General features: G+C 36.8%; 1 protein-coding gene across 2 annotated transcripts in view; it reads right to left on the reverse strand.

Moving 5' to 3' along the window:
* The window catches only part of FOXJ3 (forkhead box J3), a 221874-nt gene that overhangs the window by 65012 nt on the left and 130311 nt on the right, over positions 1-26551 (reverse strand). The window lies entirely within an intron of this gene.

Here is a 26551-nt window from a genome sequence, read left to right on the forward strand (position 1 = left end):
ATGACATCCAAATTTAAAGGATTTAATATGTTAACATAGATATACCTGCATCCTTCAAAACCAAAAATCAAGCTTACTGCTGCCAAGTAGATTAGCACTCATAATGACCTTACAGGACAGAGTAATGATTGATGCCCTATTGGACTTCTGAGCTGTTTATATTAAATGAAGCAGATTGCCTCATCCTTCTAGAGTAGCTGTTTTAGCCACAGTCCAAGATTTCATTCACTATGCCACCACAACTCCAATAGAACCCACAAGTCTAAATACTAAGTGAAACAATTTATAAACTTAGGTTGCTTGAACATATTTTATACACATAAATATAAAGCACATCAAAAGAACAATGATGTGTATATATATATAGATTTATTGCTTTTTCTGTTATAATCTATTCATTCTCATATTTTAGATAAGACTATCAATGATACTTAAATTTTGTTTCTCTGTATTTCCCTCAGAGCTATGAATTCTTTAAGAATGGAACGTTGTTTTAATAGCCATATTTCCAATTACAATTTGAGTAAAGAGCACATACTCAGTATCATTTGCTGAAACAAGAAATGGTTAAGCAAACTGAACCAAGAACATAAGTACACAAGTATGATGCCAGTCTATGCCAGATCCTAATCTACCCAGGTACCTAAATTTAACATTCTAGTTCATCATTTTGCCACTATTGGGATAGTCTTCTAAGTTACTGCTTCAAGGTGGTGGCTGAATTTGAGTCTTTCAGAATCAATATAAATACGCCAAGAACCAAGTAACGTATGAAAGGTAAAGACAGTAACCACTAAAATTAAAAACAAAGAGAAGTAGGCTCAGCTGACAAGTTTCGAACAGTAAAGGGGAAAATGTTTAAATGGAGTGGGATTAAAACTGAATATAAAACTGGAGAAGAAATATTAAGATTCATTAGGCAGTAATAGTTTAAAAAAACTACCATTGAGAAGGATAATAAATTCCAATGTTTCGTTTTATTCCAAAAAACTAACCTTTCAAAACAAGTAACTGTTCAAACTTTAGACTGACTTGTCATTGAATGGTTTAATAAAGCTACAAAAATAATTATCATTTCTTCCACACAAATGACTAGCTATGACTTGGCACAAATAGATCAACAACAGGGATCAAAACATGTTCATAAGCTTAGCACTACTCATCACATATCAAAGAACCTACTGCCTAAAGGTAAATATGAGCTTTGTTACAGTGAAAATGATTCACAAATAGTGAAATATATCTAGTGATCCTGAGATATCCAAGTACTTAAATTTCCTCATCTGTGGAACAAAAAGCTTGAATTACATGGCCTAATAAGCTCCCTTCAGCTACATTTGCTCTTCCTAGTTAGAAACTGTATTTTCAGAGAAGTGAACTGTATATATTTATTTTCAATCAACAAATGCATGTTCCTCTTCTTAGGTGCCGTTGAATATAGTACAACTCACAGCTACCTTATAAAAACTAGATCTGAACTTTGTCTTTTCCTGTACTATCCTCAAAATTTCAAACACGCTCAAATCCTTAGCTGTAGTCACTGGGTCAATCCATCTGGTTGAGGGTCTTGTTCTCTATCACTGATCTTCCATTGTTTTAAGCATATTGTCCCTCTCCCAAGAAATAGCTTCTCCTAGCAACATGCCCAAAGTATGTGAGATGAAGCTTTGTTATTTTTGCCTTCAAAGAGCATTCTGGGAGCACCTTCCTCAAGACATGTCTGTTTGTTGTTCTGATAGTCCATGGAATATTCAGTACTGTTCTTTAGCCCCACAAGTCAAAGGAATCACTTCCTCTGTCACCTTATTCACTGTCTAGCTCTCATATGCACAGGAAGTGCTTGAAAAGACCATGGCCTGAATCAGGCACACCTTTGTCCTTAAAATGATGTCACTGTTCCCACCCCCCAAAAAATTCAGAGACATCCCTGATTGCAGATGTTCCCAGCACAATACGTCTTCTGGTCCCCTAACTGCTGGTACCACAGGTATTGATTGTGTATTCAAGTAAAAGGAAGTCTTTGACAATTTCAATCGTTTCCCTAATGGTGCAGTGGTAAGAATTTTTGTTTTCTTAATCTTGAGATGCAATTCATATTGAAGGCTATATTCTTTTAACTTCTGCAGAAAGGGCTTCCAGTCTTCATCACTTTCAGCAATCAAGCTTGTGACCTCTGTATAATAGGTTATTGATGAGTCTCCTTCTGATCCTGATGCCACATTTTTGTTCATATAACCCAGCTTCTCAACTAGCTTGCTCAGCATACAGACTGAATATGGAGAAATGATACAACACTGACACACTCCTTTTCTTAATTTAAAAATATGTAGTGTTTCCTTGCTCTGGACAAGAGCCTCTCGGTCTAGGTGTAGGTTTCACATGAGAACAATTAGGTGCTCTGTATTTCTCATTCTTCTCAATGTTAGCCATTAATTGCTATGACCTATACAATCAAATCCCTCTGCACAGTCAATACAGAACATACCAACCATCTTCTGGTATTCTCTGCTTTCAGTTAGGATCCATATGACATTAACAATGATATCCCTGGTGTTACAGGCTCTTCTAAAACCAGCTTGAACATCTGGCAGGTCTCTGTTTATTATTCTAGCTGGTTTTGAACACTCTTCAACAGTACTTTGCTTGCGTATGATATTGTTTGATAATGTCCACATCCACATGCTGGATCACCTTTCTTGGGAACGGAAACAAATACGGATCTCTTCTGGTCAGTCAGAGGCAGCTGTCCTAATTTCCTGGGAAAGACCAGTGACCACATTCAGGGCTGCATCTGTTAACTGAAATATGTCAAATAGTATCAGATCAATACATGGAGCCTTAGTTTTGGACATTGCCTTCACTGCAGCTTGAACTTTCTCCTCATACAGCATTTGCTGAATTATTTCTGTGTTAGACAATTCTTTTTGATACAATGATTCTGTGTATCCCCTCCATCTTCTTTTGATGATTCCTGGGTCATTCAAAATTTTGCCTTTAGTGTCCCTCTGTACTGCATCTAGTGGTTGACTGTGGATCAGATCATTAATACTCACGTCCAAGTTCAAATTGTAGCCAAAAAAATTAACATGAGAACCAAAATATGATCCTTAATCTATTTTACCTAAATTTTAAAATCATCTTAATAGGTCTGAAGCATTGAGCAGCAATGAATGATCAAAGATCATATGAGTTGTGGAAAGATATCATCCATGAAGAGAGCCAAAGGTTATTACAAGGCAGAAAAGAAAGACCCAAACAGATGTCAGAAGAAGACTTTGAAATTGCAAGAGCATCAAGAAACAAAAAAAAAAAAAGAGATACTGAAGTGAAGAGATGAACAGATTTCAAAGTGTAGCTTGAGAAGACAGAACGTGCAAAAAACCTTTAGTTGAAAAACTGAAAAGGGAAGAACTTGTGCAGCATTTCTCAAGCTGAAAGAACTGAAAAACAAATGTAAGCTTTGGGTCACAATACTGAAAGATGCTATTAGCAATAATGATCAATGACCCAGATAGCATCAAAAGAAGATGGTAGGAATACACAGAGCTACTGTACCAAAAAGACTTGTATACCATTCAAAAATTTCAGGAAGTACCATCCAAGTATGAGCCCACAGTAATGAAGAAAGAAGTTAAAGCTGCACTGAAGGCAATGGCAAAATAATAAGGCCCCAAGAATCAATGGGATACCAACTGGCTTATTTCAATTAACAGATGAAGCCCTGGGTGCACTCATCCATCTATGTCAGGAAGTTTGAAGGACAACTGTCTGGCCAACAAATTGGAACAGTCATATCTGGTCCCATTCCCAAGAAAGGAGATCCAACAGAACGTGGAAACTCTCAAACAATATCATTAATTTCACATGCAAGAAAATATTGCTATGATTTTGTGGCTAGAACAGTACATAGAGAAATGCCAGAAGTTCAAGGAGGATTTAGAAGAGGTCATAGCATAAGAGGTATCACTGCTGATGTCAGATGTATCTTAGATGAAATTAAAGAATACCAGAAGAATGTCTATTTATGCTTTATTGACTATGCAAAGGCATTTGACTATGTAGATCCTAACAGATAAGACTAACATGGAGAAGAATGGGAATTCCAAAGCACATAATTTTGCTCATACGAAAACTAGATCTAGACCAGGAGGCTGCTGTGCAAACAGCAAGAGAACACTGCATGGCTTAAAATTAAGAAGTGAGTGTGTCAGGGTTGTATTCTCTAAACCTATTCAATCCGTATGCTGAGCAAATTACTTGAGAAGCTAGACTGTGGCATCAAGATCAGAGGAAGATTGATCAATAACTAGTGTTATGCAGATGACACAACTTTGCTCACTAAAGTGAGAAACTCTTGAAGCATTAGTTGCCCTCGATATGGATTAAATCACAACATCAAGAAAGCAAAAATTCTTACCACTGCACAAATAGGCATTACCATGACAAATGGAGAAAAGGCTGAAACTGTCAACAACTTCATCCTGCATGGATCAACAATCAACACCCTTGGTGCCAGTAGTTAGGAAAATCAGTAGACATATTGCACTGGGAAAGTCTGCAGTCAAGGATCTCTCCAACTACTGAGTAGCAACAATGTCAGTCTCAGGAATAAGGTGCATCTGATTCAAGCTTTTGATAATTTGGCATCTAAATGAGTAAGAATGACAGAAATGAATGATGTCTGTGATCTGTGGTGCTGGAGAACAGTACTGAATATACCATGGACTGCCAAAAGAACAAACAAGTATGTCTCGGAGAAGGTGAAGCCGGAGCTCCTTGGTGGCAAAAATGATAAAGTTTCACCTCATCTATTTCGGGCATGTTGGTAGGACAGGCTATTCCTTGGAGAGAGACATGACAATTGGAAAGGCAGAATACTAGTGAAGGAGAGGACTACCCTTAACCAGATGGACTGATGCAATGGCTGCCACAGTGGGCTGTAGTGTGTCATGAGGAAGTGTGAGGATGGCCCAGGATAAGACAAGATTCAAATGTGTTGTTCATCAGGTTGCTTTGTGTCATGCTCTGCTCTACAGTACCTAACAACATTCTTTGTTGTGATCTTTTGGTTTCTTCATGAACGATATCCTGGATGTCATCTCATGACTAATCCAGTCTTTGATCACTAGTGTTCAAATGCTTAAAATCTAATCTTTAGATGATGTTTTTAAATTCAGACTAAGGATCATATTTGGTTCTTGCACACTTGTTTTTTCTTCAGTCTCAATTTGAAGTTGCACATAAGTAACTAATGGTCTGTTCCAGTGAGGTCCAAAGCATAAAGCTGCTATTTTTGTGTTGGTTTTTTTTAAAGGTATTTGCAATGAATGAATCATTTAACGTACAAAATTCAATTATTTTATTTCCAGCCTCATTTCTGTCATCAAGCTGGTACTTTCTGAATACAATTCCTTCTTGGTTTTCTACATCTGCATTATAGTCACTATCCTTAACACATCTTGACTGCATTTTTGGTCAATTTTTAACTCCAAAATTTGATAAAAATCTTCAATTTTAGCTATCAGGTGAGACACTTCTCCAGAGCCAGAACTTTCAGGCATATGAAGGAGGAGAGAAGGGTTGAACCCCTGAGGAAAGGTCCTCAATTTGAGGATCCTTGCCTACGCAGCTGTGAGGCCTACCCAGGGACCAAAGAGGAGAAGAGAATTTGGAACAGACAGCTAGCAAGTAGGGGAAAGACTTTCTCAGCTTTCTGCAAGAAGGAGAGCTGACTTGAAATGCCCCTGCATACACAACTGGTTAAGCTGATGCCCCTAATTCTGAGCCACTCCAGAAGCAAAGGAAAACATTAGGTCTTAAGAGAAAAGGTGCCATGAGGTGAGACACTCTTCCTCAGAGTCAGCACTTTCAGGTATGTGGTACAGGGACTGAAACCTTCCCTCTACCACTGTGGGGCCATTTCAGGTGCCAAAAAAGGACAAGAGAGTTCGGGACACAGAGCTGCAATAGGGGAAAGACTTTCTCAGCTGGCATGTTGAGCTGCAATTAAGAGAGATGACTTGAAATGCCCCTGGATAGAAAATGCTCGAGTGGTGCACCTGGTCTCATAGCACTCAGCCACTCTCTAGACAAAGGAGGACAACATAGTTTAGGAGAAGGGACTATAATAAACTGAGATTCCTAAAGGACTTTAGAAAAGACAGATTATACTAGAAAGGAATTTCAGTAGAGTAAGTGGCTCACCCATAGGCTGAACATTTTAAGCTGCCATCTAATTATAGAACACAAAAACTACGTATGATCCAGCTATTCCACTACTAGGAATATACCTGGAGGAAATTAGATCTGAGACACAGAAATTAGATCTCATACACCAGTGTTCATAGCAGTGTTATTCACCACTGCAAGAACATAGAAACAGCCCAATGTCCAACCAACATTGAATGGATTGAGAAATTGTGGTATAGTCACACAATGGAAAACACTATGCAGTACTCAGGAACAATAATTTCAAAAAAATACTACATAACTTGGGATAGACTAGAGATCATCATGCTAAATGAATTAACTCAGTATCATAAGGACAAATATTGCATTAAGATCATTACTGTAAAAGCAGAAGAATAAATAGTAAAACATATATGGGGGAAGGAGTGGAAGCAGTGGGGTGAGTGTGAATAGGGGCAAAATCACAGCGTTACACAATTTGGTAGGTGAAAGGAAGGGGTAAAGGATATTGGAAAGATCTGGAGACCTGAAAAGACAGGGTAATGATGGGCATAGTCCAACAGTGATTAATTTTATAAAACATACTGAATGGAAATGATTGTATGAAACACGATGGGAATGAAGAATAGTGTGAAATAGAATGTATACTAAATTTGTAAGAAAACCAATATAAAATTTTTTTTCAAAATTTCTATTTCCTCTTCTTTGGCTTTAGCTATTTTGTACACATTTGAATAACAATCATATTAGCATGTCTTCCTTATATATGTATGGATAACATCTTATCACTCACAACACTGTATTTCAAGATAGACCTTGAATTTGTCTTTTTAAATATGACTATAACATCGTTCTGGTTTTCATTCTCTTTTTAACTATGAATGCAACGTCATTCTTCTAGTTTATTTCTAAAACAATAGGGATTTGAAAACATTATGGGCAATGGAAAAGCATTTTTAGATATTGTGCCAGAAGACAACCACTTAAAGTTAAAAGGCAAATGATGAAGAGTGTCTGTTCAAAGTAGAGTCTACCATATGGATGCAAATGGTGCAAAACTTTTACCCGTGAAGGATATTCATTTGCTGTTGTGCCAAGATTTAAAAAGAGGAAAAATCACTGCAAATATCCATTAATAATTGGAATATGGAATGTAAGAAGTATGAATCTAGGATAGTTTGAAATTGTTAAAAATGAAATGGATTTCTTTTCACCATGGTGGAAAAAGTTTTTGATAGATATAGGGATTTAATCTTTAGGAGGTTCCATTCATCAACTTTATTCTGTCCTGGTTGTATGCTTCTGGCTATATTTATTCGGGCTTTTTATGCCATAAGCTAGTCTTGCCAAGCTTGGTACCACTTTGTCTCTTATGATCTTCGTGGTTTTTGGCTTACCCTTAGGTCTCTAATCCACCTTGAGGTGATTTTTGTGTAGTGTGAGAAATGTGGATCCTACTTTAGCTTTCTGCAAGTAGCAGTTCAGTTTTTCCAGCACTATTTGTTGAAGAGGCTGTTGTTTCCCGATCTGATAGGTTTTATTTCTTTGTCGAGTATCAGTTGGCCAGATAGATGGATTCATTCTTGGGTTCTCGACTCAGTTCCATTGACCGACGTGCCTATCACTATACCAGTATCACACTGTTTTGGTTATTACAGCTGAGTAATAGGTTTGAGATCAGGCAGTGCTATGCCTCCTACTTCATTCTTGTTTTTCATAAGTGTTTTGTTTATTGGAGGTTTCTTTGTTCTCCAAACTTTCTCCAACAGGGTAAAAAGAAACCTACTAGCGAACTCTAGTGGCCTAGTGGCAAGAAGCTGCACTGCAACCCCAAAGGCACAAAGTTCATATCCACCAGATGCTCTGCTGGAAAAGGAGGGGCAATCTCCTCCTGTATCAGTCAGATCCAATTTGATGGTACACACACTAAAAATAATAAAATAAAAGTTGAAATTTTTTTTAAAAAAGGGAAACCTACTGAATGGGGGGAAAACTGACAATACCATCTCAAACAATGGTCTCATAATGAAATTTTACAGAATACTAATGGCCTTCACAAGAAAAAGACTGATAAACCAATTACAAAACGGGCAAAAGACATGGAAAGACCTTTCACAGAAGAAGACCTTCGGATGAACAACAGACATGAAGAAATGCTCAAAATCACCTGGCAATAAGAGAAATGCAAATCAAAATCACAATGAGATAGCATCTCACCCTATTAATAGTGGCAAAATTCAACAGGACAGCAACCAATTAATGTTGGAGAGGATGCAGAGAAATAGCAACTCTCATACACTATTGTTGGGATTGTAAAATGCTACAACCACCCTGGAAGGCAGTTTGCTGTTTTCTCATATAATATAGAAATTCCACACAACTCAGCTATTCTACTGCTTAGAATATACCCCAAGAAAATTAGAACTGAAACACAAATAGAGATTTGTATACCAATGATCATAGCAGCATTATTCACCATCACAAGTACATGGAAATAGCCCAAATGTACAACCACAATTGAATGGATTGATAAACTGTGGTACATTCACACAAAGGAATAGTACATAGCACTCAGGACTAATTATTTCAAAAATTACTATATAATTTGGGAGGGACAGGAGATTATTAAACTGAGTGAACTAACTCAGTCCCTGAAGGACAAATAGTGTGTAAAAGAGTAAAATTGTAGAAATAGAAAGATGATCCAAGGGGCAAGAGATTGGTAACATAGGGGTGAGGATGGGCAGGGGAGATATCATGAGATCACAAAATTTGATGGATGGAGGGAGGAGTGGGTAAAGGAAATGGGAAGTCAGGGTAGTGGTGAGTACTGTTCAGTGCTGACTAATTTTATAAAATACAATGTATCAGAATGATTGTATGAAATACAATATGAATGAAGGATAGTGTAAAACAGTGTATATAAACTTTGCAAGCAAATCAATATAAAATAAAAAATGTTTTAAAAAATTAAATGAAAGGCATAAAGATCAACATCAGATGAATTAGTGAGCTGGGACAGACTGGGTCGGGCCATTCAGAATCAGACAATAACAAGAATTATTATGCTGGAAATGACAAACTGCAAAGGAATGATCTGGCATTCACTACCAAAAAAGACCATTTCAAGATCCATCCTGAAGTACAATACTGTAAGAGATAGGATACTACCCAAATGCTTACAAGGAACAGCTGTTGATACAAGTGTCATTCAAATATACACACCAACAACAAAGAAAGAGGAAGAAATCGAGTATTTCTACTAACTTTGGTAAAACAGAGTGAATATGCCATCAAGATGCATTAATAATAATTGGTGACTGGAATGTAAAAGAAACATAAGCAGGACTGGCTATTGGAAAACATGGACTTGGTAACAGAAATGAAGCTGGAAATGGCAGGATATAATTTTGCACAATTAATGATTTATTCATTGCAAATGTTTACTTTAAAAGAAAACATAACTGGTAACTGTACACATGGACTTTATCTGATGGGCTTGAAAGAAATTACACTGACTAAATACATCTATGGAAAGACATGTTGGAAAAGTTCAACAAGAGCTATCAAACAGCCCAGGGACTGACAGTGATACAGAATATCAACTACTGATATGCAGGTAAACTGAAGTTGAAAAAAATTAAAATAAGTCCATAGCATTAATACATGACCTTGAGTGTAGCTCAACTGAATTTTAAAAAATCTTAAGAATAGATTTGACTCATGGAACACTAATGACCAAAGACCAAATGAGTTGTGGAATGACATACACAATGAAAGCAAAAGGTAATTACAAAGACTGGGAGGGGTGGGACTTGACACCAAAATAGATGTCAGAATAGACTCTGAAATTTGCAATGGAACAAGAAGTCAAAATGCTGAAGTAAGAGAGCTGAACAAGAAAATTTCAGAGGGCAGCTCACGAAAACAAAGCAAAATAAAAAAATGAAATGTGCATGGAGTTAAGAGTTAGAAAACCAAAAAGAACAACACATTTACCAGTTCTTAAGCTGACAGAACTGAAGAACAAATTCCAGTCTAGAACTGCAACACTGAAGGATTCTATAGGCAAAATCGTGAATAATGGTTGAAGCATCAAATGAAGATGAAAGGATACACAGTATCATTGAACCAAAAAGAATTGGTCAACACAGAACCATTTCATGAAGTAGTGTATAATCAAGAAATGATAGTACTGAAGGAAGAAGCCTAAAATGTACTGTAGGCACTGGCAAAAATTAAGGGCTCAGGAACTGATGGAATACCAACTGTGGTACTTCAACAAACAGATGTATTCACCAGACTCTGCTATGAGGTCAACTGACTCAAAGAGAGCTGTATTTGTTCCCATTCTCAAAAAAGGTGATTCAATAGAAAGTGGAAATTACTGAATACCATTAATAGCACATCAAGCAAAATTTTGCTGAAAGTTATTTTAAAAAGTCAGTGTATTGTTGACAGAGAACTGCCAGAAATTCAAGCTGGATGTAGAAGAGGTCTTAGCACAAAGGATATCATTGCTGATATCAGACAGATTTTGGATGAAAGCAGAGAATACCAGAAAGATGTTTTTGTTTTACTGACTATGCAAATGCATGTGACTTTGTGGATCATAATAAGTTATAGCTAACATTGGAAAAAAAACTGGAAATCACAGAACCTTTAACTCTGTTCATGTGCAACCTAAACCAAGAAATAATAGTCTGAAAAGAATAAAGGAACGTGCATGGTTTAAAATGAGGTAAGGTTTCCATCAGAGTTGTATCCTTTCTCTATACCTGAGCACATTATTCAAGTAGTTAACTATATAGAAATGAAAAAAGAAAGTCACATCATGATTGCAGGAAGACTCATCAACTAGCTGCATTATGCAAATCACATTACCCTGATTCTAGAAAGTAAAAACTACTTGAAGCATTTACAGAAGGGTTGCAGTCTCCAATATGGATAAGATCTCAACATCCCCACATTTGAACCAATAGTCAACAATATTGACAGACGGAAAAAAGACAAAAGCTATCAATAAACTTTAAAGATGTATTGCATTGGGAAACTCTGTTGTCAAGGATCTCTCCAAAGAACTAAAGAGCAAAGGTGTCAGTTTAAACTAAGGTGTGCCTGATTCAAGCCATGGTATGTTGGACTATGTCATATGAATATAAAAGTTGGAAAATAAGTAAAGATGACTAAAGAAGAAAAGACACCTTTGAATTGTATTGATGGCAAAATATCCTGAATGTACTATGAACTCACAAAAGAACAAATAAATCTGTTTTGGAGATTGCTCATTAAAGACAACAATTATGAAATGCCATCTCACATATTTCTGGTATGTTGTCAGGACAAGCCAGTCCCTGAAAATAGACAGCATGCTTACATGAGTCAGCAAAAGGGAAAACCCTCAATGTGATGGACAGACACTGTGACAGTCACAATAGGCTCAAATATGGCACAGATGGTGAGAATGGTGCAGGATAGGGCAAGGTTCAGATCTAGATTTCACAGGGTCACTATTAGTCACAACTGGCTTGATGGCACCAACCTTCATCTCATTTTGTGCCTAATCCAAGATGGCAAATATTTTCTTCATATATATTAATTGCATGTTTTGTGGCCTTACTAAAGTCACATAACAGTTTTAATAGTATCTTACAGACTCTTTTAAGGTTTTTCGGGTTGTTTTTTTTTTTAAATATGCAGTTAGAGAAAGCACAGCCACCCTGCTCCTTGGAGGCAAGAATGACAAGGCTCTGTCTCACCTATTTTGGACATGCTGTCAGTCCTTGGAAAGGGACATCATGCTTGGAAAGGTGGAGGGTTGAAGGAGTGAAAGACTTTCAACGAGATGGACTGACTCAGTGACTGCAAGAATGGGCTCAAGTGTGAGGATGATGAAGCAGCATAGAGCAAGGTTCAGATCTGTTGTTCAAAGGGTATGCTAGAGTTTTACTCAATTTGACATTACCAACAACAGTATGCACAAGTATACTGTCACGGCGCAAAAGTATGTAAAATACAGTTTTTCATTTTGTGTATCTTATTTTTCCTCCCTCTCTTATTTTATTTGCCAGAAACTGTTGGAATGTTGAATGTTGCATTATTACACATAAACGTGTTATATTTTCAGTCTCAGTGAGGCAAAATTCAGAGTCACATCATTAAATGTATAAACTGTCGGCGAACTCTGGTGGCCTAGTGGCAAGAAGATGCACTGCAATCCTAGAAGTACGTGGTTCAAATCCACCAGATGCTCTGCTGGAGAAGGAGGAAAAATCTCCCCCTGTACAAGTCAGATCTGATTTGACGGTACACACACAAAATAATAAAAATAAGATTGAAAAAAAATTTAAAAAATTTTTAAAAAGAAATGTGTAAACTGAGTTTTTCACAGATGTCTTGATTTGGTTAAACATTTGTCTTAGTTAAGTGTTAAAATGTCATTTTTTTAAACAAACATTTTTTTTAAATGATGTGGTTTTCTTTTTTCACTTTTTCATTTGATGAATTACAAGGTGAACTGATTTTCTCATTTTAATCTGTAATGCATTCCTGAGATATCTTTCATTTGGCATGATAACTTTTTTATAAGTTAATTAACTCAGTTTCCTAGTATTTTGCTAAGGATTTGGAAGCACAGAGTTACAAAAGGCACCTGTTCTCTTTTCTGATTATTTCTCTATGCCTGACCAGATGTAGCAGCATTATTTTGACTTCATGAAATGCAACAAAAGTTGCTCATTTCTTTCTTTTTTACTCTAGTGCTCTTGCTCATTCTTTTTTTTTCATGAGTGTGTAGATTTAGTATAGTTTGCTCCATAAATGCTTTAGCTTCTTCTGTCTTCATTTCTTTTGTCTGTTTATGTTCTACTTTAATGATTTAACTTATTTCAGATCTTACTTTCTAATAAAAAAAAATTAAAGTTAGTAATTTTTTTCAAAATTCTGCTATAAATGCCTTCATAAATTTTTGTATAGTTTATTCTCATTACCATTCATTTAAAAATAACTTCTCAGCTTGGGTGTTTAGAAATACAATTTCATAATATGTACGTATTTCCAAATAGCATACTTAAAATGTTCCTCTGTAAGATTTCACTCTCTCAGAAATCTACTGAAACTCTTTTCTGGCCTACCACGCAGTCTCTAAGGAGCCCTAATAACTCAATGGTTAAGTGCAATGGTTAAATGCAAGGCTGCTAAATAAGTGTTTGACAATATGATGACAGACAGAAAAGATGGAAGTTGTTAAGGATTTATTTTACTTGGACCCCAAATCCACAACTACAGTAGCAGCATTCAAGAAGTCAAAAGACATATTTGCATTGGGGAAAACTTGCTGTAAAGGACCTCTTCAAAGTGCTGATGAACAAGGATGCAAGTTTTAAGATTAAAGTATGCCTGACTCAAACCATGGCATTTTCAATTGCTTTCTATGCATCTCAAACTGGACAATGAATAAGGATGACAGAAGACCAAACAAGTCTGTCTTGGTGGAAATGTAACCTCAGAGTTAAGGATGGTGAAACCTCTCACATACTTTGACAATGTTGTCAGAAGGGATCAACCCTTGGTAAAAGATATGATGTTAGAAAAAATAAAGGATCAAAGCGAGAAAATCCTCAACAAGAAAAAAAAAAGAGAGAGAAAAAAGAATGGATTAACACAGCAACTGCAACAACATGCTCCAGCATTTTGGAGATCAAGAGGAAGGTGCAAGATAGGGAAAAGTTCAGATCTATTACTGCTCATAAGGTAGTTTTACATTTTAGTGGACTTGACAGCATTTAACAAAATTATTAAGTGCTGAGTAGAATCTTTAGAAATGGATCATCAAGCTCCTATATGGTGAGTGAAAGATTTGACAGATCCATCTGGCATCGGTAAAGATATCCATGGTGCATTGCCTCTTCTAACTCTTCTACATCTTGAACTTCTGGCAGTTCTTTCTCAATGTACTGTTCTAGATAGTTCTTTCAGCAGTATTTTGCTTACATGTGATACTAATAATACTGTTTGGTAATTTCCACATACTGTTGGATCATCTTTCTGGAAAGAAAAAAGTAAAATCCCTTCCAGTTAGTCAGGTAACTGTCCTCCAAATTTCCTGGCATAGGCTGGTAAGCACACCCAGGGCTCAATTCCCAGTGCCTTTCCTCCACCCCCAATGCCTTCTGTGCAATTAGAACTTCTTCTCTGATTACCACTGGCTCTTGACCATATGGAACTTCCTGAAATATTTCTATGTCAGCCAACTAATTCTTTTTTGGTAAAGTGCCAATATTATGTCACACTCCACCTTCTTTTGATGCTTGCTGGATCATTCAAGGGTTTGGCCATAGCATCTCCAAGTGCTGCAACTCAAGGCTTACATTTTTCCATTCTTTCAGCTTTAGAAATGCTGAGAGAGTTCTTCCCTTTTTATTCTTCAATTCTAGCTCTGCACATTCCATTATAATACTTTGCTTTGTCATTTGGAGCTGTCTTGTGAAATTTTCTGTTCAGCTCTTTTACTTCAGCATCTCTTCCCTTTGCAATTTACTGTCTCTGAAATCTGACTAGAGGGTCAGCATAAGTTGGTACCAACTTGATAGCACAAAATAAGAACAATCATTGTATACTCCTAGCACAAATGTAAAATGGTATGCTATTTGTTGTTGTCATGTGTCATCAAGTCACTTACGACTCACAGTGACCCTATATACAACAACTCTGAACTCTGCTGTATCCTGAGTCAACCTTATTGCCTCTGACACACCTACTCCCATTACCCCAGTCACTGAGTCAATTCATCTCATTGAGGGTCTTACTCTCTTGTACTGTCCCTCCACTCTTCCAAGCATAATATCCCTCTCCAAGGACTAGTCCCTCCTTGCAACATGCCCAATGTATGTCAGACAGAGTTGCTTTAAAAAAACAGTCTGGCAATTTCATAAAAGATTATGTATAGAGTTACCATATGACTCAGAAGTTCCATTCCTAGGCATGTTGTTGTTGTTGTGAGACGGCATTGAGTTTAGTACGATTCACAGTGAACTTATGAACAAGAGATCTGAACTCTATCTTATCCTGCGCCAACCTTACAATCTCTTACACTCTTAGGCTTATTGCTGCAATCACTGTGTCAAGCCACCTGGTTGAGGGTCTTCCTCTCCTTTGCTGTCCCTCCATCTTTCCAAACATGACGTTCCTCTCCAAGGAATAATCTCTCTCTCAGCAACAAGGCCACAGTATGTGAGACAAAACATCATCTTTGCCACCAAGGTTCTATTTTTCACTTTATATACAAAAGCACCAGCGCAGGAGGCTGTTAAATTGGTAGGTATTACCTGCCCTTCAGTATTTATATTCATTATATTCACTTCTCAGTTTCCTCCTACCTACACACTGCATAAAGGCTAAAGGGTTTCTTAGTCATTGACTTATACATTCTCAGCATATATTTAACAGAAATCAAACATAATTTTACACACAAAAATGTATACATGAATGATGCCCTTAGAAGGAAAAAAGCCAAAGCAATCCAAATGTTAACTAACAAACAGATAAATGTGGTATACTCATATAGTATATTTTGTTTCCTTGATGTTGAGATGTTATCCATTTTGAAGGCTCTAGTCTTTGATCTTCTGCAAGAAGTTTTTCAAGTCCACTTTATCTTCTGCAAGCAAAGTCATCTGCATAATGCAGGTTGTTGATGACTCTCCTTTCCATTCATCTTCATATAGTCCTGCTTCCCAAATGATTTGCTTAGAATTTACACTGATTAGGTATAGAGAAAGGTTACAGCCTTGATACATACCTCTCCTGATTTAAAATCTTGTAGTGTTTCCTTGTTTTGTCTGCAAAACGGCTTCTTTGGTCTAGGTATGTATAGGTTTCATATGAACACAATTAAAGTATCCTAGGTTCTCATTCTCTATTTTAGCCATAATTAGTTATGACATACACAGACAGCCTTTGCTTAGTCAATAAAAGATAAACACCTTTCTGTTATTTCATCCATGATTCATCAGACAGCAGCAACAATATCGTTCGTGCCACAGCATACTCTTCTGAATCTAGTTTGAATTTCTGGCAGTTCTCCATCAATGTACTGTTCTTGCCATGAACGTATGAAGCAAATGAAAATACTATGGCTTGGCCAGGCACACTTTTGTCTTCAAAGTAACATCTTTGCTTTTTAAGACTTTAAAGTGATCTTTTGCAGCAGTTTTGTCCAATCTAATACATTATTTGATCTCTTGGAAGCAAGTTCCATGAATGTTAATTTTAAACCACAGTAAAATAAAACTCTTAATGCTAACCTTTCTTTGTTTATCATTATATTTATTGATCCATTTATGGAGATAGTTTGCTTTCTCTCTGTTGTGGTGTAATCCATACTGAAGGCATACATATTCTTAAGACTTTCACCAGTAAGTGCTTTAAGTTCTCTTCATTTACCGTATGTAAGCAATATCATTTGTAAATTGCAAGTTAATAGTTTTCTCTAATTCTGATACCATATTCTTCTTTATATAGCCCAACTATCTGGATCATTTGCTCAACATACAGACTGAGTAATTAACGTGAAATGATACGACTCTGCAATTACTATATTTCCTGATTACAGGCTACAAACTATCCTATTGTTCGGTATGAGCTAATGTCTCTTGAGCCATGTAAAGGTTCTCCATAGGCATAATTAACTTTTGTCATTCCCATTCTTCACATTATCTATAAATTTTTTTTATGATTCACAAAGTTGACTTCCTTTGTGTAGTCAAAACAACACAGGAAAATTTGACATTAGCAGTGTCACATAATCTCTTCTGAAACTGGATTCAACTCTGGAAGCTCTCTTATCAATGGCCAAGTACATGAATTTTTAAGCAAATTTTTACTAACCAAAGATATTGATGTTTGATAGTTTCTGTATTATATGACTGCCTTTCTTTGGGATGGGCAGAGATATAGCTTTGTTCTAGTCAGCTTCCACATTTCCTCACAGAGATGAGTAAGTACTTCTAGTCTGTATCTCTTTTGTGAAGTATCTCAACTGGTATCAACTCCAGCCTGCATCTGTTTGTTGAAGTAACTCAACTACTATTCCATAAATTCCTGGAGCTTTGGTTTTAATCAATACTGTAAGTACCGGGTAAATTTCTTAACTCATTACTAGCAATGACTGATGATTATATGCTATTTCTGGAACTGCAATTCTTTTTGGTATAGTGACTGTGTGTACCCCTGCCATGCTTTCTGTGTCTTCTTGTATTTTTGCCCAACTTGTGCTATACTGTCAAGTCAGAATCAACTCATGGCTGACCATCCAGTGGGTATTCAGGGCAGTAAATTATACAGAAGGAAGTTACCCACCTTTTCTCATGGAGCAGCTGCTGAGTTTGAACTGCATACTGTTGTGTTTGCAGCACAATTCCTTACTTTAAGGCATGAGAACTCCCTTTTTCTAATAACAATTGTATTAATATTCTGTGTATCTTATCACTCACGCCATTATACTTCAGGATAGAACCTGAAATGCTTTGACGATTAATGTCACTTTATTCCTCTTTCTCAATTCCAGCATAACAGATCACATGACTGTCAGGCTGAAAATGGCCAACAACAGACAGATCATCTCAGCTCTGCAATGACTGGGTTGTCAATCTATATAAATTCCATTTCATTTTTTGCCACCACTCTTCTGTTAAGTATGCCATACTGTGGTGACTTACACACTGCTGTGATGCCGGAATCTATGTCACAGGTATTTCAAATACCAAATAAGGGCAATGATGGTGTACAGGTTTCAGTGAAGCTTCTACACTAAGACAGACTAAGAAATGGGACTGGCCATCCACTTCTGAAACGTGTTTTTGAAAACCTGATGGACAAAAGAGAACATTGATGGATAAAGTGCCAGAAGACGAACCCCTCGGGTTGAAAAGCACACAAATCGTGACAGAGAAAAGCTACCTCCTTAGAGGTAGAGTTTGCTATACAGATGCAGGTGGAGTAAAGCTTTCACTGAATGAAGTCTTTTCAAAAGCTTTCACCTAATGAAGAACCTAAATGTGCAGGTACAGCAAGACTCAAAATGAGGAGAAACAACTTTAAGTATCTATTAATAATAGAAATATGCAATGTAAGAAGTATGAATCCAGGAAAATTAGTTTGTCAAAAATGACAGGAAATCCAGAGTCCCTAGAATCCTTCAATAATGCAACTCAAGACTTGAATTTTCTCTTCAATTCTTTCAGCTTAAAATATGTTATGTGGGTATGAAATACAGCTGAGCAACTCTGAAATATGCTGAGTATGATCAACTCTTCTGATTTTCTAACTTCAGGTATTTCCACTTCAGTACATTACTTTAGCTAGTCTTCTCAAGTTTCTCTTTTAAAAATTTCTGTTCATTTTATGTCGTAATTCCTTCTGTTTGCTTTAGTTCTTCTGTGCTCAAGGAACACACAACTGATACATGTAATAACAGCATAGATAAAACATAAGACATGCCAAATAAAAGAAACAAGACATAATGATTCCATTTATGTCAAGTTCCCAAAGAGGAAAAATAAACTATTTGGGGTGGGGGTGGGGGGAATAATCAAAAGAGTAAGAATAAATTAAAAAAAGAGTACAGACTCAAAGATGATGATAAAGAACTGGGGCTTGACATAAGCTTTCTTTGGAGAATCAAGATACTGCATGTGAAATAGTTTTGTAGCCTGTAAAGCACTATACAAATATAAGATATTATTATGCATTTGTATGAACAATTACGATAGAAGAACAACTTGATGTGTTCTTGTGGTTGTTGTTGTTGTTGTTATGTGCCATCGAGTCGCTTGCAACTCATAGCGGCCCTATGTACACCAGTCCTAAACTCTGTTCTGTCCTGTGCCAACCATACTGTCTCTGACACTCCTATCCCGATTATCCCAGTCACTGAATCAATACACCTCATAGAGGGCCTTCCCCTTCTGCGCTGTCCCTCCACCCTCCCAAGCATGATGTCCTTCTCCAAGGACCGGTCTCTCCTCACAACATGTCCAAAGTATGTTAGATGGAGCCTCAGAATCCTTGCCTCCAAGGAGCCACCTGGTTTAACCCTCTCTAGGAGGAATTTGTTTGTTTTCCTAGCAGTCCATGGTATTCTCAATTCTCTTCTCCAGCACCACAGCTCAAAGGCATCAATTCTCCTTCTATCCTCCTTGGTCATTGTCCAACAAGTGATTGCAAAGACCATGGCCTGTATCAAACGCACCTTAGTCTCCAGGGAGACACCACTGCTCTTCAGTACTCTGGAGAGGTCCCTAACAGCAGACTTTCCCATGGCAATGCGCCTTTTAATTCCTGGCTACTGGTGCCAAGAGTGTTGACATCTTGAAGTACAATATTGTCAGTGACAGGTTAAATCCATATGCATACAAGGAAGTCCAGTGAATACCACTATCATTCAGATATATGCACCAACAACCAGAGCCAAGGAAGAGGATATAGAAGATTTTTAACAACTTTTACAATCGGAGATTGATCGAACATGCAATCAAGATGCACTGATAATAATGTGTGACTGGAATGCAAAAGTCGGGAACAGAGAAGGAGATCCAGTAGCTGGAAAACACGGACTCGGTGACAGAAATGGAGCTGGAGAGAGAATGATCGAATTTTGCACAATCAATGACTTATCCATAGCAAATACATTTTTTAAGAGACATAAACGCAGGTTATATACTTGGATTTCACTTGATGGTATGCATAGGAATCATATCGATTACATCTGTGGAAAGAACCGCCGGAGAAGCTCAATATTAGCTGTGAAAACTAGGCCAGGAGCTGATTGTGGAACAGAGCACCAACTACTCATATGCAAGTTCAAGCTGAAGTTGAGGAAAATTAAACCAAATCCAAGACAACCAAAATGTGACTTTGAGTCTATCCCACCTGAATTTCAGAACCATCTCAGGAACAGGTTTGAGGCCTTGAACACTAATGAGCAAAGACCAGATGAGTTCTTGTGGTAGCATACTGCAAAAAGTCTAAGTCTCAAAAAGCCTAAAGAACAAAACAATCTGGAATTCTGTAGCTTTCACCTTACTTCCCCAAAAGAAGTCATTTGGCAAATTCAAGATACCCTAAAACAAAGATTAAGTATAGAAAAACATACAAAACTAGACTGCATTCTGAAATAAAAGAGCTCAACACTGATAATTCATAAATTTCCGAAAAATTAAAATAATCAAGACTTAAAAAAAATCCATCAAAAATTAAGATGGGCCAAAGACCAACAAAGATAATATAAATGTCTTTATTTCAAACATTAAAAACACACATCACCTCAAATTAAAGTACATTTTAACTATACCAATAATTTCTTTCTGGTGGAAATTTTATGTACACACAAAGAATGCTTGTTCTCTTACATACTAATGTGGTCATTCTTTCTCTTAATAGTTTTAGGTTGAAAATAACCCAATGAAATGTTCATGAAAATTTATTGTTATGTACTGTCAAATCAGAATGAACTTAGTGCTAGCCTTACAAAAGGTTTTCAGAGGCAGTAAATTTTAAGAGAAGAGAATGTCCATTTTTCCTTCATGGAGCAGCTGGTGGATTTATACCAGGTGCTTTTGGTTTGGCAGCACAACACTTTATACTAAGCTACCAGAATTCCCCATCATGAAAACTATACATGTACATTTTTTTTATCTGCGTTATTAATAAATGAAAGAGTCTATAGCAGTGGTACCATGAGATGAACCTATAAGGAGATAGACTGCAATAGGTTGACACTTTCGAAGTGACTGACAACAAAATAATTGATCTACAAATGTTTTGTGCAATGTTTCAGAATAATTTTTTTTAATTCCTGTAATTTTAACATTTTTCTGAGCCTAGCCTACATAATCATTGATGAGTCTAGAACTATCTTCATGCCAATTAATTTTTTTTAATCTTCTACTGCACTGTGCTCAAAGTTGTCATTACTACTTAATTATAATGGATAGTTGAGGTGTCAGAACCCTTGGAAATTGGCTTTTCTAGCCATTCTGTGAGCCATCAATGGGGAAACAGGTATGGTCTCAAGCTATCTTAACTACAGACACATGGTCTTGCAAAACATGAACACTGTGGTACTAATATATGAGAACACTTTCCACACTGTGAGAGACAGTGGATGCGAGAGGGTGAAGAGACTGTGGCATTGCCGAGAAGTAACTGTGCCAAGATGTAACCAGAGAAACACTGGAGATGGATCCACAGTGAAGTTTTGCTTGATGCATGATTGACGGAAAAGCTGATTTGTAACTTGCTCTGAGACAAAGTTTGCTAGATGACTGAGGAAACTAGAAGCTTCTTAAAGCTGAGCTGCTTAACTGGACCTGGACTTCCACTAAATGACACTGTGCCTTGTTAATCTGGTTTGGGATTGCTGATTACATCAGGAATTGCATTGTGTGATATTCCTTGCCCCTCCCCCCTTTCAATGCCCCAACCTATTTCCCTAGTAAACTCCACAACTGTGAGCAAAGTCTGACTCATAGAAATAGGTGCAAGAGCACAAAGAGTAGCAATTCTGATTATGCAGCTATCTGTATGGTGTTATGGATGTTACTGATGGTGACAGTTCCCTTCTATGAAGCAAGCAGAAGTCAGACTCAATCTCCCTCACATTCCATCTGCTCCTTTTGCAATAGTCATTCATAGGAGCTAACCATTCAAAGTAAATTTGTGAATTTTATGTTTCAACTAACTCCCTTACTAAGTATTTGTCCCTTCATCAAATTGAGCTCAAAGATTCTCTGTTCTTCCTTTGCTCTCTATGCATACCCATTTTAGGAGCCACCAAGAGATCACTGATTACTTTAGTCCCTTAATCCTTAATTTTACATTATTGGATAATCTTTCTGTTCCTCCCTCAATTTAAATTTAGCAATCCAGCTCCAAATGGTATCTTTTCCTTGTATGTTCCAATATCTTAGAATGTTGACTCCCAGTTTCCAAGGTATCATCCTCATTCATCATAGACCGTTGCCATATTTCCTAGTTTCTGTAGTTGCAAAATTATTGTTGTTATTATGTACTATCAAGTTGGAATTGACTCACAGCTGACCCTCTAGCAGGGTTTTGGTAATAGTAAATCACATGGGAGGAAATTAGCCCTTTCCCTATGGAACGACTGATGAATTCAAACTATCTTTGGATTGGCAGCACAATTTACTAATAAGCCACTGTTGATATTATTGTAATGTACCAGAGTCTGAACCAACCCATAGCTGATCCTCCAGTGGGTTTTCAGTGGCAGAAGATCACACAGGAAGAGATGGCCCATCTTTCACCCACAAGCAGCTTGTGGATTTGAACCACATGCCTTCAGGTTGGCAGTGCAGCTCCTTACCACTAGATCACCAGAACTCCCTAAGAAAACACGACAACTCCATTTATAATTATTACTCAAGTAAAACTAATAATATGGCAGTTCAAATCCACTACCTTCATGGGAAAAGGTGGACAGTCTCCTCCCTTCTGTTTTACAGCCTCCAAAAACCTGTTGGAGGGTGTTATGAGTCAGTTCTGACCTGATATCAATTAGTTAGAATTTCTTTCATTCGCAAAAGTTACTATTTTGGAAACAAAATTTTAATAGTACTCTGCTCAAATCACAAAAATAGATCAAAACATCCTTGATGTTCACACACACTAACTTGCTCAAGGTTCCACAAATATTCCATTGCTAGCTCAGGTCCTTGGGATATATATTTTGAACAAGCGTTAAGTTTTTATCATTCTTAAATATATTGTTTATCAAGTTAAGTGCTGCTTAGCAGAGATAATTTAGAAATTTAAATTAAAAGATTAAAAATATTTTATAATTGGCATAATTACAGTAAATGATTTCTCAAATGTATTCTTAAAGCAGAATGTTCTATTATGTAGTTAATAGTTGTAACTTGTGCTTAAATTAAATCATCAGTGCTTTAATATAATTCCTTCTTAAATTATTTCTTTAAGTTAGTGATAAATGGGGTTTTATTTTATCACAGTGGCTTTCTCATGATCCAGATGGCTCACTTTAAATTAATATAATCTACTGACCTAGCAGCTTAGTATAAACAACTGTATGTTACAGATTTAGGTTAATTAAACTTTTCATACTATCTTATATCTCAATATTTATCACATTCATTATTGACCTTAAGGCCTAAAATAAACCAACTGTATCATAAATCTATGACTGGGAGGAAAAACCCCATGTCTTTCAAATGGAGACTAAAATTATGACATATCCATCATACTCAAAAAGAAAGCAGGGGGGAAATGTTGATAGGAAAATGGATAGGACTGAAAATGCATTGTAATAAATGAAAGACTCAAGATTAAAAATGTTACCAACTGTATGAATCACATCTAAATGACATTCTGGAAAAGACAAAATACTGGGTCAGAAAGTAAGATCTGTAGTCAGTCCCCAGAGCTAGGTGTAGGAAAAGTGGTAACTATGAAGAGAAGAATCAATGACAGGTAAAACTGCACTCTTACTATCCTTTTTCAGAACACCTATGATTCCAAAGACACTGTTTATTCTTTAAGGTGGTATTTTGTGTTTTCTCAAAGATCTCCAAGTTTTCTTGATCTTTTTAAAAATAAAGTGACAAAAAAAAAGTAACCAAAATAGGATATGAGTAACTATCACTACAAATAAATTTAACGTAATATCAACTCAGTTAAAAAAAAAATTTAAAAATCAATATACGCTTGAAAGAGTAACACAAGTCAACCAGGTTATAGTCTTTTGTGCCTCTATGATGAGGAGCAGAAAAAAAATCACAATCTTGGAATTTTCAAGCAGTATTTTTCCAGCAGTAAGTTTGTTGTCTCCTTGCAAACCAGGAGACCACAATCTTCACACCTGAGTCTTTATAGCTTTCCTCTATCTGTACTGGTTTAAATGGTGTCCACTGAAAGTTCACTTTACCCAGAATCTCAAAATATGGCTTTATTTGGAAATAAAGACATCTGCAGATGTATTTAGGTTATATAAGAATATACCATGGACTGCTAAGAGAACAAATTGGTCTGTCCTGGAAAGGGTGAAACCAGACTACTCCTTAGAGGCAAGGATTTTGAAGCTCTGTCTGACACACTTTGGGCATGTTGTCAAGAAGGACTAGTCCTTGGAGAAGGACATCAGGCTTGGAAGGGTGCAGGGAGAACAAAAGCGGGGAAGACCCTAAATTAGATAGGTTGTTTTAGTGACTGTGGTAATGGGGGTAGGTATATTGGAGACAATGAAATTCAACTGGCTCAAGATAGAGTAGGGTTCAGAGCTGTTGTACTGTGGTCTCTACGAGTTGGAACTGACTCGATGGCACACAACAAGGTCATACTAGATAAAGGCAGTTGTTCTTGTGTACCATCAAGTTGGTATCTACCCGTAACTGACCCTCTAATGGATTTTCAGAGCCAGTTTAATTGCACAAGGAGAGACTGCTCATCTTTCTCTCATGGAGCAGCTGGTTGATTTGAACTCTGTGCCTTCAGAATTGTAATGCAGCTCCTTACCACTAAGCAACCAGTGCACCTAGGCTGGGATAGGCCCAAAATCCAACTACATGCTGTCCTTTCAGGAACAGAAAGATACAGAGAGACACAAAGAAAGGAATTTCATGTGAAGACTGAAGCAGAGATTAGACTGATGTGTCTACAAGCCAAAGAGTGTCAAGGACTGCCAGTAACCAGAAGAGAAGAGAGAAAAGAACAGGACAAACTCTCTCATAGACTCAAGAAGGAACCAATCCTGCTACCATCTTGATTTCAGACTTTTAGCCTCTTAACAATGAGAAAATACATTTCCATTGCATTAGTTTGTTACTTCAGACTCACAAAAATAAAGAGACAAAAACAACCTTCTAAGAGTAAAGGGTTTTTTAATGCTCTTCTTACTATCAATTAAGGAGCTTTGGTGTCCAAGTTAGCAGTTAAGAAGCTGTGCTGCAATCCCAAAAGCACAGGATTTAAATCCACTAGCTGCTCTGTGGAAAAAGATTGGGTAATCTCCTCCAATGCGATTTACGGTCTCTGAAAACTCGCCAGAGGGGTCAGCTATGGGTCAGTTACAACTCGATGATGCATGACAAAACAACTATTAATTACAATCTATATCTTCCTAGGAAAAGCAGGTAGCATTCATATCTTTGAACTTCTTAGCTATGATCTCAATTTTATTAAAGCCTACTGCTTCTAATCACTTACGCAACTGTTGAACCTACCTCCTTTACTTTCTTTAAATGCAAAGTACCACTTTCCTTGGTAGAAGAAAAGAGAACAAAGACTAAGCTGGAAAGGAGAAAAAGAAAACTGTTTTTAAATTTAATTTAGTTGAAGGTGTTCCCCTCCCCCCGATGTGAACAAAGTATTTAATAGTAAGTTAAGAATTGAAGATTTTACATAAAAAAGAGAAAATAAAAAATATGAAGAAACCAGGCAAAACTATAGAAAATAAAACTAACATAAACAAATGAGACTAGAAGAAAAGATCTAAAATTTGAGACTGGCTGAAGGATTCTCCTCCTGAGACAAGGAAGATATAGTACAATGAGGAAAAAAGGCAATCTGTTTTAAAAAACATCAAAGACACAGATGCAAAACCTAATTCTACTGAGTCTGTACTTCTTTTCTAAAAAGTAATAATGTGGTTATTTGAAATTAGTTTCAAGACATAATCAAAATGGATTTCAAACTTTTTGTGACAATGGCTTCTAAAAAATGAAATATTAAATCAGGAATAAATAGTCATATAAAAATATAAGTAATTAAACAACATATTTCAAGTTAGGTTAGCCTTCAAAACTTTCTCATAATGCACTGAACAGGAAGCTATACCATGAAAATAGAAAGATGATGCTAGACAGGTTACTTCTATCTCATGGACCTGTCTGGGTCACACCACCACCTAGTAAAATCCTGAACAACAACAACAATTTTAAGGAACTAAAGTCCACCCCCTACCCAAGACCACAATCTACTCCCACCCCACCTTGGCTCAATGGTTTTCTCCCACTGTGGTCAGGGTGGTTTTGGAAAAGCTCCTCAAATGCCAGGAAACACTGTAATACAAAAAGAAAAAAACAATTCATAAGTACCAAAATTTAACTAACGTTTGGCCTCTCTCTCAAGAAAGAATGATATAGTAGAAAAAAACCCCACTCTCTAATAACCAAGAAACAACATATATACTTTGTCCAGCAGCCATACTAAAATTTTTGCCATAAATCTAAGTAACACAGGGGAGGGAGACCAAGGCATACATATCTCTTACTACTAAAGGTTGCTAATCTGGTAGAATAAACCAGAAGATACTGATGGCCATCTCTGG

This window comes from Elephantulus edwardii, unplaced genomic scaffold, assembly GCF_000299155.1.
Source record: "Elephantulus edwardii isolate Elephantulus edwardi_28Jun2011 unplaced genomic scaffold, EleEdw1.0 scaffold00049, whole genome shotgun sequence".
NCBI lineage: Eukaryota > Metazoa > Chordata > Mammalia > Macroscelidea > Macroscelididae > Elephantulus > Elephantulus edwardii.